We start from the raw sequence: 12,197 nt of genomic DNA on the forward strand, positions 1-12,197 counted from the left end.
TGTAGATAATGTGACAATGAACATAGGGTTGCATATATCTTTTCTAATTAGTGTCTTCATTTTCTTCAGGTAAATGCCCAGAAGTAGGATTGCTGGGTTATATGGTAGTTCTATTTTAATTTTAGCTTTTTGAGGAACCTCCATACTGCTTTCCACGGTGGCCACACCAATTTACATTCCCACCAACAGTGAACAAAAGTTCCCTTTTCTCCACATCCTGGCTAATATTTGTTATTTGTTGGCTTTTTGATAATAACCATTCTGACAGGAATGATGTAATATCTTATAGTGGCTTTGATTTGTGTTTCCCTGATGATTAGTGATGTTGAGGATCTTTTCATGTGCCTGTTGACCATCCGTATGTCATCTTTGGAAAAATGTCTATTCAGATCCTCTTCCCATTTTTTAATTTTTTTTTAAGTTGAGTTCTTTGTATATTTTGGACATTAACCCCTTATCAGATACATCATTTGTGAGGTAGTTCTATTTTTAAATTTTGAGGAACCTCCATACTATTTTCCATAATGGCTGTACCAATTTACATTCCCACTAGCAGTGTACAGCGGTTCCCTTTTCACCACATCCTTGCCACTACTTTTGTTACCTTTTATCTTTTTGATACTGGCCATTCTAACAGGTGTGAACTAATGTCTCATCGTGGTTTTGATTTGCACTTCCCTGATTATTAATGACGTTGAGCATATTTTCATATACGTGTGGGCCATACATAGTAATGTATGTCTACTTTTGGGAAATGTCTATTCAAGTCCTTTGCCCATTTTAAAATTAGGTTATTTGGGGTTTTTTGTTTGTTTGTTTGTTTTTTGCTATTTGCTGTATAGTATGATAAGTTTATATTTAACTTTAAAGAACTAACAAGCTGTTTTCCAAAGTGGCTGTAATATTTTACGTTCACCTTAACACCTTAACCATATGAAGGCTCTAACTTCTCCCTATCTTCATCTACATTTGCTGTTGTCTGATATTTTATTATAGCCATTCCAGTGGGTGTATAGTGGTATCTCATTGTGGTTTTAATTTACATTTACTTGATGACTAATGACATTGAGCACCTTTTTCTGTGCTAATTAGTTATTTGTATGTCTTCATACAAATGTCTTTGCAAGTCTTTTGCCATTTTTTAATTGAGTTGTCTCATTTATTATTGACTTGTAAGATTTCTTTATACAAGTGCAAGTCCTTTATATGATTTGCAAACATTTTCTCTCAGTCTATGGTTTGTCTTGTCATTCTCTTAATACTGTCTTTTGAAGCATAAACTCAAAAAGTTTCAGTTTTAATGTAGCCCAATTTATCAATTTTCTTTTATGCCTTGTGCTTTTGGTCATATCTAGGAACTCTTTGCCTAACCCCAAATCATGAAGATTTTAGCAAATTTATGCTTTGTTCTTATATTTAGGTCTGTGTTTCATTTAAGGTTAATTTCTTCATGAGGTAAGGATCTAAGTTTTGTTGTTTTGTTTTGTTTTAAATTTTTTTTTGCTTTGTTTTGCATACACATATCCTATTGTTCTGGCACCAGGCACCAGGCACCAGGTTTTTGAAAAGACTATCTTTTTCTCATTGAATTGAATTGTCTTGGCATATTTGCTGAAAATCAATTGACCATAAATATAAGGGTTCATTTCTGTACTCAGTTCTATTCCATTATCTAGCTTAGCTCTATGCTTGATTCCTGTAGCAATGCAGTAAGTTTTGAAATCTTGAAGTGTTAAAATTTTCAACTTTTTCATAATTGTTTTGGCTATTTTAGAACTTTTACATTTATATATAAATTTTTGGACCAACTTGTCAATTTCCACACACACACACAAGCCTAACAAGATCTGTCAAATATTGTGAAAGATGTGAGATTTCACTCTATTGCAGGCTAACAAGGTACAGAAAAAGTTTACAGACTCCTACTATAACTTAACATTCCAAGGTCTTTTTGTCCCCATTTAGTCTTCCTTTTTATTCTTTTTAATTGCTCATTGTTCCCCCCTACAAGATACTGAGTTTAGCTATTTATATGCCTTTGTTGATCTTTCGATAGGAATGCCCTTCCCTACTATAGCTTCAAGGCAGACTCCTATCTATTCCTTAAGACCCCAAATCAATCTTTCCTTTCCTCCCCTATTTCTGTACCTTCTTATCTTCAGTCAGAAGTAAACTTTCCTATGTCTGACCTCCCATAGCACATTATCTTTATCTCTGTATGACCCAACTTGTTTTCTTTTTGATATTTAATTACACATCTCCTTTTTATTAGTAGAACCTATATATTAATAATGTCTGTATCTCTCCTAGTATTCTTACACAGGGTCTTAATCAATAAATGTATTTGCTGAATTGGTTTTTTTGTGTGTGTGAGTATGATTTTCCATTTCCTGACATTAGGTGACAGTGCTCAAACTTTGTAGTACAAAGAAATCCCAGACTTCAAAGTTAAATAGGATTCTGAATATGTGGCTTGTCATTAATTCTTTGAGCAAGTGCTCAGCCAGAGGTCTGTCTTATCCTTGAGGTGGGAAACCCCATAAAAAAGACCCGCAGGACCCCCAGGCAGGGTCACTACTGTCCTACCAGCACCATCGGGTTCTCTGGCCCAACAGCTCTGTCTCACTTTTTGCCTCTGAAGTGGCTTACTTCTAGGAAAGTGGAACTTACCCCTAAAATTCTATTGGTTCCCTGAGCTAACTCCCATTTGGTCCATTTGTAGTAATTCATTTGCATGGAGCTCACTCCTGATTGGTTATTTCCCTCCCTCCTGATTGGTCCATTTCCCTCCCTCCTGATTGGTCCATTTCTACAAAGCTCCTTCCTAATTAGTCAACTTTTGTTATACCTTATTTGCACCTGATGTTGCAAAGTGTAAACTGGTAGCCTATAAAAGCCTGTGTAAACCTGCAGCCAGGGTCCAGAGCTTGGAGTGTTAACTCCTTTGGGCCTGCTGGGGTAATAAACCTGAGTTCTCCAACTCTCCCAGTGCTGCTTGGTCTCTCACCCAGATCCAGGTTGCTATCACAACTGAGCTGTAATACACTTTTCTGCAACATCCTCTGCCTTGATACAATCTTGTGTTAGCATGCTATGAGGTACAATAATATAGACAACCAGAAGAACTTGTTTGGTCAGTTTTCTCTATGAAACTTCTATTTATTTGTTTTGACTTCTTTGATAAATGGATTGATATTGTGAAAGAAAGACTTTCATTAAGGGTCTGAACCTTACCTCATTGAGTCAGCTAGCATTTACAAATGATTGTGCAGAGCAGTTTGTGATCAATGGCATTAGCTACTAGATGTATAGCTGCTATCAAAGCTCCCAAATTAATATTTATTTGAAAAGTTAATTTTTTTAAGTGAATGACAATGATAGCTTTATTAGATTTTCTCACTTAAAAAAAAAAGAATAACAGAATAAAATGAACTACAGACACCTCAAAGCAAGGTACAATGATTTGACCAGATTCCCAGCATGGAATAAAGGTTGCATATTTCATCTGAAGTCTTTCACTAATATAATTCTTCCAATGTTTCCTGGGAAATTCCTAGAACTGGGAATAGAACTCATGAATTATACTGTGCAGAGCACCTGATTAGCCCACAGCAGGGTTAGACCTACTTTATCTAAAATTTATTTTTAATTTTTAAAAAATTGAGGTATAATGATATGCATTATATTATTTTCAGGTGTACAACATAATGACTCAGTGTTTATGAACTTTTTTACCCCAATTAAGTGTTAGGCTTATTTGTAGGGAAAGTAGTGTGAGCAAAATAAAGCTATAGTATCCATATACATAATAATATAAAAATAATGTGTCTAAAGGGAGATTGGTGGAAACCCTATAGCAGAATATCAGAGCCTCTCGTTAGGAAGTGATACTTTCTATTTTGATGTGGAGAAATAACTCCTGTTTGACAGACCTCGCTAACCCTAAATTGGACTATAGAATTACCTCCGTTGATGTTATCTTACAGAAGAAAGCTATGATAATAAATCAACGCCAGTGAAGTTTTTATTGTTTTGTTGCTTGAGGAAGTTTCTCCATGAGATTATAACTGTATTACAAAACTATTAGATCGCTCTTCTTTCTTAGAAATTGTTAGATTTCCAGTTTAGCAGAATGTTGGCAATAATAACTGGTACACTATGACAATAACCGATTTCCCTTAGGTCTCTCACATTTAGGTGGCCTTAGATGAGGAAGAGGATGTTCGCTATCCGCTATCCTCTATTGTGCAGCGCAACCACTCATCTCCTTAGCATAAACATTGGTTGAAAAACACTTGGGTTATTACATTTGGGAGCTAGGGAGTTTTCTCTCCCCAACAGTGATTAAATGTTTTTCAGCCAAGTCCTTTCCACAAAATGTTTTTATAGCAAATTACTCAAACCAGGTCCTTTTCCTTGTGGCTTCCTCTGCTTGTAGCGCCGCTCCCACTCTTCTCAAAACTGGGGAAATTTTACTCATTCTTCAAGATTCAGCTCATTTGTCACTCCCTGGTGGAGGCTTCCTCAACATGGCAGGCTGAGCCGGTTACTCCCTCTGCTCCCACAGCGAGCAGCGAGCAGCTTTTGGCCTTCATCACAGGGTAACGGGATTATCTGTTTTCGGGTGGGTCTCGCCCCCAGGATGTGAGCTTCGAGGGCGGAGGCCGTATTTTTCATGTTTTCCAGCATGTGACACACAGTAGGCTCAGGAAAGTTGAACGACGGAAACTATCCTGGCGACCTTCTGCTCACAAGGAGCGATCTCCTATCCAGGTGACTCTCGACGTTCGATAAGGGGCCCAACTGCGGGAGTTTCAGCTGGCACATCGGTTCCCGCCAACCCGGTGTTTAAAAATAAACAGCTGCGGACGCTAGGGACTACAGGGTGGCCCTTAATAGGACAGCCCTGTCTGAACCCAGGTCGGTTAATACCCGCCAGCTGAGCCGGCAAAGGCGCTTTCGGAGTTTCCTCACTTGAGGGAAACGCCTTCCCTGAGGAGACTCAACGTCCCCGTGATATTTCTCCAACTCTGGGCTGGAGACGCTGTCCGCTTTTTTCTAACGGTGATAGGAAGTCAAGGAAAAACGTGGAATTCAAAGATTTGGGGGAAACTGCTTGCAGCCACTCAGGTTCGCGGTCTAAGACCCCCAGTTGACATCTGTAAAGACCGGCGCCTTCCACTCTGCAACGCCTGCCCCCAGGCAGAACGCCCACCCCAGAGACCCACTCCCTCAACCGCCCGCACCACCCCCGCCCCGCCCCGCCCCGCCCCGCCCCGCCCCGCCCCGCCCCGCCCAACTCCTGGGCGGCGAGTCACCATTCTCGCGAGAACGCAGCTAGCCTCGCTCTTTCGGACTGCGGGCTCTCGCGAGAAGGGGCTTAAGAGCCGGCCTGCAACCACCCGGGGCGGCTCTGGTAGCCGCAGCCGTCCGAGTGGCCGCCGCCGCCGCCGCCGCCGCCGCCACTTCTGGAGGGATCCAATTGGGAAGGACGCGGAGTTGTCGCTGGCTTTGACCAGTGCCTGGACACTCAAGGGGAACTGCAGGTTCGAGGGTGACTAGACTCAGCTGGGGAAGTTGGTGGGGGCGGTGTCGGAGGCTAGGCTCGGCGGGGGCGAAGGAGGAAGGGGGCGGAGAGTGAATCTGGGCTGGAAAGCCGGGCTGCTGTGGCGGTGGTCTGAGCGTTCTGGACCCTGCTAGGGGTTTTCGGCTCCGGCCGCTGCCACCCAGTTGAGAGGCAGGGAAGGGACTGGGTTTCGGGGGTGCTGTTTTGGGGTTGGGAGTCCCGAGGCCTTTCCCCAGAGATGAAGGCGATACCTTCAACCCTCCTTCCCAGGGCAGAGGAACCGTGTGGTCCCGCCCCTTTTCTGTCATCCTGGATTAACGCCGTGACATCCTGAGGGCACATCACAATAGGGGCTATGGTGGCCCGAGTCTCGCTTTTGGTGAAGAGGAGTGAGACTCCAATAATGTGCTGCGTGGTTTTATGCTGTAACGGTATCACGTGTGATAAAGCTTTGTTTTCCCAAAACTCGCACAGAAAAGCTTGTTTTTCTCTTCAGGTGCAAGTCTTCTAACACCCTTTATCCTTAGGAATGGGATACAGGGAGGTGAGACATCACTTACCAGTTTCTTCGTGTGGGGGCAGTGTGACCATCCCTGGGCCTCACAGGTTTCCTACTTTTTGCTTCAGTACTTTTAAGTCCATGATGAGAAGTGGCTGGTCCAGGCATGCTGAAGATAGAGCATCACTTGCTTGTCACTTTATGCACTTAGCATATAAATTTTACGTATTTTTTTTAATTTTTAGGAGTCTTCAAGCTTTTTATTTAAATTAGCAATTTCAGTGAAGAATCACAGAATATTTGTTTTATTTGGGTAGTTGGGCCCTCCCCACCCCTACACACAAAAAAATTTGATTAAGACTTTTTAGAGATGAGTGGTATTGGATAGATTTTGAATGTAATGGACTGTAGAAATTAGATTAAGAGTTATAATAAAGAGTGCGTCTATAAGAGCCAAAAAAAATTCCTGTACTGGAGAGCCCATCCAGGACTGAAGTCCTGAAAATGAGGACTATAGTTGTCATTAGAATACAAATCAGAAAGCAGTAGAAAATGCTTGAGAGAAGATTTGATGGTGGGTTAAGACTCAAGTGTGTGAGGAGAATTTTGAAGGCATAAATGTGTTTCATAAATTTCTGGATAATTTTTCAGAGTTTATATACTGACTATTATTGTATACATTAAGGGAAAGTAGGAAGAGTAATTCTGAAGCATGGAGTGTGGAAAGGAACCATGGAGTAACATAGTGTTCAATCAGGAAAGCTTTCTGTGTCTCGACGATTATTTCGGAATTCTTTCACCTTTTTTCCCCTCACTCCTGAAAAAGCTTTCAGATGGGCTTTCTACATTCTGTATATTACCCTTCCACCAGTCTGAATTTTTTTTCTCACACCTTTCTCTAAGCCTTGTGAAAAATTTTTATTAACTGTGAAGTTGCAAGCCAATATTGTCTGCTCTGTGGCTTTTTACATTTAGGTGACTTGATCTGGAAAATATTATGCACCTTTCAGTAGAATAGGTTATGAGTAACAAACTCACATGCCTCAGATACTAGGCAGATGAAAGTGGAAAAGAGTGAAATGCATAGAGAGTTTATGCCTCATTGAAGACGGACATCCAGTTCTTGGGTTCACCTGATTAGTGCCATACATGAATATGGTCCCAATCTTCAGCCTTCTCCAGAGAACACATGAAATCTAGAGTTTTTCTTGCAGTCTCCTGACTTTAAAAAATATTGACAACTAGTTGATACAGTTAAAAATAACTTCATGTGGCCCAACCAATCCCAAACCTGTGAGTAATTGTATCTTGCTCTCCAGTTTTGGACCTCTGTTATAAGTAAGAATTAATAAATTTTAAAACTGAAAAAAAAAGATTTAAAGTAAGTATGCCAATTAGTTTGGAATTTCAAACCTAGGAGGACTTGGGGAAAAAATGTCAACTCAGACTGAAAACAGTAGATAAGTTTAATAGCCTTTAAATATGATTGAGCAAATTGAACCGATACTAATTAATATTTTAACTATGGAAATAACTGAAGAAAACTCCTCTCAGTATATGTGGTTTAGTAACTCAGGGTTCTGAGCAAAGTTGATTTATAGGTATCTTGTAAGGGAATTGATTTATTGAGAATCCCTTTATTGTACTTGGAATTAATATGTAAAATTAAATCGAGGAGACCCTCTACAACTCATCTGTGGTTTTGAATGTTTATTGTTTGCTGTGCATCCCATGTTGTCTTCCCAGTCATTGACTTTTACTGGAAGCAATATTGATTCCTTGGATTTTATTCCCTGGCAGATAGAATGGGAGTATGGGGCATTGGGATGGGAAGTAATGGGAAGGGGAGAGTGTAATGTGAAGCAGGCACTCAGGTGCTTCTCTCTTACATTGTCTATTAAAAGATTGTTTTGAGTTAACTAGTTTTTCTTGTAAGAATAGGTATTCTGTTAAAGACAGTTGCTTATACATAGTAGGGCTTAATGATATTTGTGGAATTGAACCCTGTGGATTAAACCACATTTACCCATTAGTGCGAAGTACTTTAATCACATAATCTGATTCATACTTAGGCTGTGGGGAATGGGAGTTTAGAGGTCAGACCTAGGAAAGAATTGGACCTTAGCCATAATAAGGGCAAGGTGAAGATCTTCGCTGCAGGGGAAGGTTGAGAGAGGAGGCTAGGTGAGGGAGAGAGTTTTGAAAAGGAAGATAAAATGGTCAAGGACCACTTTGTCTACTGTGCAACTTTTTATAAAGAGCTCTGCCTTTTACAACTAAATTTATTATAACAATGCAAAAACTGTGTGGAATATTGATTTTGAATCAAGACTATTTTGGGGGTTTGCAGACTTGATTTTCTTTCTTTTAGCCCAGTCTTCTCAGGTTAAGCTAGCCTAATATCTCTTCATTCAATTCCTGCCCCTCTCTGCTGTAGGAAGTGAAACAGGAAAAGATAGGTATTATGTTTGTGAGGTGTTCCTCTCTGAGAATTTTAAAAACATCCTGAAGAATCTGCTGTGTGTTAATGTAGATTATGTTTTTTTGAAGGAGGAACCATTATTTTCTTCTCTCCATGTTTCTACCATGTAAAGCAAGGACGTTCTCTTTTGGAAGTTGCTTTCCCCCTTCTTTCTACCCCCTGAGTGAGATACCCTCCCAAGGGATGATTAGGTAAGGCTAGGAGAAGGGACTGAGTATGCTTTTGCTCAGTGACTTCTGGTTCTGTTTTTGGAACTCTGAGTTCTTGGGACATATTCTCTACTTCTCTGTGCGGTAGAGTTATCTGAGCAGGCTGGACCCTATGAGGGAGAAGGAAATGGAACATGTACAGTTCTGAGTTTAATTTACAATTGAAGTAATAGGAAGCTTTTTTGGCCTCTGGTTTCATCTATATTTTTATCTTCATCTGATTGACTCTTTTGTTTCTTTGTTGGTTCTGAAACCACAATAAGGGAGAAAGCTAGTTATAGATGCTCATCAATGGAGGAAGAACCATTTAAAATTTTTTTCTCCTCTGGGATAGAATGTTTGTAAGGGTTCAAGCTAATGTTGCATTTTCCTCTAGTATGGCTTGCTCTGATTTACTTTGGCATCTGTAAACTGAGACCTACCTTGTTAAGCAGGTAGCAATCTAGAACTCAGAGATGGATGGTAAGCAATCAGAATTCAAAGAGATACTTCTGGGAAAGGATTAAGAGGTTGGTGAATGTTAGATGTAGGCAGTGGGAATACAGTGAATTGAGTACTTGAAATAGTAGAAACTTGACATAAGAGAGGAAAGATTTTACATGGATTGTGTGACTATGTCACAGTGGATTTCTGAAGATTAGTAAGATGCTAAAAGTTATCCTTGCTCATAAAAGCCTCTTTCTTTACCCTAATTAATAATTTAATTATATTTTTCTGTTTAAAAATGTAAGATAACTGATTACATAGCACTTATTTTTATCTTTGTAGTTGAAATGTGTGCTATTCGTGTTTTTGGTCATAAACTGAAATTAACGTTTAGTATTTAGTTGAGGGTGAGAGTGTCAGTGAATCACTAATTGAAGTACTTGATTAGGAATTGAATAATGCTAAGGACATTTAAAATTGTAATCATACTTTTCTGCTTGGAATACCTTATTTTGGATCATTTAGATCTGGGTTAAAAGCCAACTATTAGTTCTGTGACATAAAAGTTACTTAACTGCGCTGAGCCTTTGTTGACTTACATGAAAGATGGAAATAGAACACAATTGTCAGGAGTTTAAGAATGAAATGAAATAAAATATATGAAGGTGCTATGTAAATAGTAAGGTGCTTATAACTTGTTAGCACTTTGTACAGTGTTTATGCTCAGAATATAGCATACTGGCCTGTAATCCTAAGATACTTCAGGGAAATTTACATTTACATTGAGCTGTCTCATTTGGAGGGAACAAATTTAAATAGCTATGTAGAGCCTTGACAAAATGACTCTTCCACTGGAAATTACCAGTTTTTTTCTTTTTCTTCTCGTCAACATTGAACTATAGGAATCTCTTTCTTGCTTTTCATGTTGGCATCAGTTGCCTGATATCTGGTATTCTAAGTAATTTTTTCAAAAATTGAAATATAGTTGATGTACAATATTTCAATTTCAAGTGTACTACATAGTGATTTGATATTTGCATACATTATGAAATGATCACCATGATAAGTCCAGTAACCACCTGTCCCCACACAGACTTATTACAATATTATTGACCGTATTCCTCATTCTGTGTATTACATTCCTGTGGCTTGTTTGATAATTGGAGTATTGTATCTCTTAATCCTCATCACTCGTTTTGACCTCCCTACCTCCTTCGCCTCTGGATATTATCTTTTTGTTTTCTATATCTATGAGTCTGTTTTCATTTTGTTCTGTTTATTTGTTTTGTTTTTTAGATTCCACATATAAATGAGATCATGTGGTGTTTTGATTTATTTCACCCTCTAGATCTGTCCATGCTCCTGCAAATGGCAAGATTACTCTTTTTTTAATGGCTGAAAAATATGCCATTTATTTATATGTCACATCTTTATCCATTTATATATTGGTGGATGCTTAGGATGCTTCCATATCTTGACTATTGTAGATAATGCAGTGAACATAGGGTGCATATATCTTTTCAAATAGATATTTTTGTCTTCAGATAAATAGTCAAGTGAAATTGCTGGATCATATGGCAGTTCTATTTTTAATTTTTTGTGGAACCTCTACACTGTTTTCCATAGTGGCCGCATCAATTTACATTCCCACCAGCAGTGCACACTTCCCATCAACAGTGTACAAGGGTTCTGTTTTCTCCACATCCTTGCCAACCCTTGTTATTTGTTGTTTTTTTTTTTAATGATAGCCATTCTAACAGGTGTGAGGTGGTATCTTATTGTGGTTTCTTTTTCCCAATATGTATACTTTCTCTTTAAAAATTTTTTTATTGAGGTCTAATTGATTTATAATGTTAGTTTCAGGTGTATAGCAAAGTGATCCAGTTTTTAATATATATATATATTATATATTACAATATATTTTCATTATATATATACTTTTTCAAATTCTTTTCCATAATAGGTTATTATAAGATATTGGGTATAGTTCCTTGTGCCATACAGTTGGTCCTTGCTTATCTATTTTATATGTAGTAGTGTGTAAATGTTAATCCCAAACTTCTAATTAACACCCACTCCCCCCTGATTTCCTCTTTGGTAATCATAAGTTTGTTTTCTATGATGGTGAGTCTGTTTCTATTTTGTAAAGAAGTTTATTTTTATCATTTTTTTAGATTCCACATACAAGTGATATTGTATGATATTAGTCTTTCTCTATGTGACTTACTTCACTTTTAGTATGATAATCTCTAGGTCCATTTATTGCTGCAAATAACATTATTTCTTTTTTAATAGCTGAGTAATATTCCATCATATATGTATACACTGCATCTTCTTTATCCATTCATCTGTCAGTGGACATTTAAGTTGCTTCCATGTCTTAACTATTTTAAGTAGTGCTGTTATGAATATTCGAGTGCATGGTATCCTTTCGAATTAGTGTTTTCTCCAGCTGTATGCCCAGGAGTGGGATTGCTGGATCATATGGTACCTCTAGTATTTTAAAGAACCACCATAGTGGCTGCACCAATTTACATTTCCACCAATAGTGTAGGAGGGTTCCCTTTTTTCCACACCCTCTCCAGCATTTATTGTTTGTAGACTTTTTGTTTTGTGTTTTTTTGGGGGGTGCAAATTAGGTTTGTTTATTTTTGCAGGAGATGCTGGGGATTGAACCCAGGGCCTTGTGCATGCTAAGCATGCACTCTACCACTTGAGCTATACCTGCCCCCTTGTAGACTTTTTGATGATGGCTATTCTGACAGGTGTGAAGTGATACCTCATTGTAGTTTTGATTTGCATTTCTCTGGTAATTAGCGATGTTGAGCATCTTTTCATGTGCCTGTTGGCCATCTGGATGTCTTCTTTGGGGAAATGTCTGTGTAGGTCTCTGGCCCATTTTTTCATTGGGTTGTTTGTGTTTTTGATATTTGTTGTATAAACTGTATATTTTGGAAGTTAATCCCTTGTCAGTCACGTTGTTTGCAAATAGTCTCTCCCATTCTGTAGGTTGTC

General features: G+C 38.7%; 1 protein-coding gene across 3 annotated transcripts in view; it reads left to right on the top strand.

Annotated features, from left to right (window-relative positions):
• Positions 1-5,364: 5,364 nt before the first annotated feature.
• BTBD10 (BTB domain containing 10) overlaps positions 5,365-12,197 on the top strand; it is a 68,193-nt gene continuing 61,360 nt past the window's right edge. For 2 of the 3 annotated variants that reach the window (XM_032488990.1, XM_032488991.1), the window contains exon 1: positions 5,404-5,546. The gene's annotated coding sequence lies outside the window, so the exon portion shown is untranslated. Of the gene's footprint in view, positions 5,547-12,197 lie in introns of all 3 variants that reach the window. The other variant, XM_032488992.1, reaches the window with a different exon arrangement.

This window comes from Camelus ferus, chromosome 10 (assembly GCF_009834535.1).
Source record: "Camelus ferus isolate YT-003-E chromosome 10, BCGSAC_Cfer_1.0, whole genome shotgun sequence".
Classification (NCBI taxonomy): Eukaryota; Metazoa; Chordata; class Mammalia; order Artiodactyla; family Camelidae; genus Camelus; species Camelus ferus.